Consider the following 1190-nt stretch of genomic DNA (forward strand, 5'->3'; position numbering starts at 1 on the left):
TATATGTAGTTTACAACAGTTACTGCTGTAACAGCCCATTGGCAGCGATACAGATGCACTGGCAAAGGCCAACTATTAGCAATAGCTCTTCATACACGTTAGGTCTAGATCTAGAACAATCTCCACAGACTACTATCTGTACATAATAGTAGGATGTGCAAAAGATTTTTTACAATACAGTTCTCATTGTACAAAAACCCAGCCAACCCATGAACTATGTTCATTCCGAATACTGAATTTTTCAATGTATTATAATACAGTGCCATACAATATTGTGTTTAGTTTACCAACGGCTTTGGATGGAATTTTCTCTTTAATATATTCTTGTATTTTCTTGGTCCAGAACATCTCATCTTTTACCACTTCCCTGTTACATCCACCTTCTGGCACAATATTCTGTTTAAATTACAGAGGTTAATGAACAAGACCCAGTAGGCAAGGTTTGGTATGAAATCAAGAACAGGGCAAGCAAGAGATACAACCCCTTGGAAAAGGCATTATATCCAAACAATGATCAGCACAGTACTGCATCTTATCAAGATATTCCTCTTTTGGTTTTCTGTAGGAGTGACTGTCTGAGTGTGTTAATCTTCTGGTCAAGTTCTGACAAAGAGTATCCCTGCAAAGGTGTCAAAAAAACAGGCAGCAATTATGTTTTAATTAATAAATTAATTAAAGCAGCCTAATACATATAGTTTGATCATTTACATGTTAAACATTTGACAGACTTTGTAAGGTCACAATCATATTGCTGACACTATAGCTTAGCGTCCTTGACCTCAGTTTGCATTGCTTAAGCTGCAGCAAATAGTCTGGTTAAAATCTGTTGAAGTCGGTGAATGGACCATATTGTACAAAGGGGAGAGAGGGAGAGGGGGAGACAGAGAGAGACCAAGAGAGATTTACCTGTGCAGTAAGGACTTTCTTTCTCTTATTCGACATATCCTAAAATCAAAGAAAAAATACCAATGATCCGGTCTTGTTTCTACAGAAGTGATATAATAAAATAACTGCAGCAATTGGAAAATACATTTTTGTTCTATAAAAGGTACACAAAGTTAGATATTTTAGCTGAAAATATATTTTTAAAAAATCTGCTTTCAAAATGAAGTGTGCATTCAATTTTATAGTCAGAAAATATAAAACAAAGGTCTTGTCTGCCATTTACAAATCCCAAGTGCAATACACAA

General features: G+C 35.4%; 1 long non-coding RNA gene across 1 annotated transcript in view; it reads right to left on the reverse strand.

The window, feature by feature from the left end:
* Window positions 1-6: 6 nt before the first annotated feature.
* Window positions 7-1190, reverse strand: part of LOC140342071 (uncharacterized) — a 4510-nt gene continuing 3326 nt past the window's right edge. Inside the window, exons 2-3 of the long non-coding RNA XR_011922987.1 lie at window positions 907-945; window positions 7-619 (exon numbers count right to left, since the gene is read on the reverse strand). This is a non-coding gene — a long non-coding RNA (uncharacterized lncRNA). The remainder of the gene's footprint in view (window positions 620-906; window positions 946-1190) is intronic.

Source organism: Pyxicephalus adspersus, chromosome 12 (genome assembly GCF_032062135.1).
Source record: "Pyxicephalus adspersus chromosome 12, UCB_Pads_2.0, whole genome shotgun sequence".
In the NCBI taxonomy this organism is placed as follows: Eukaryota; Metazoa; Chordata; class Amphibia; order Anura; family Pyxicephalidae; genus Pyxicephalus; species Pyxicephalus adspersus.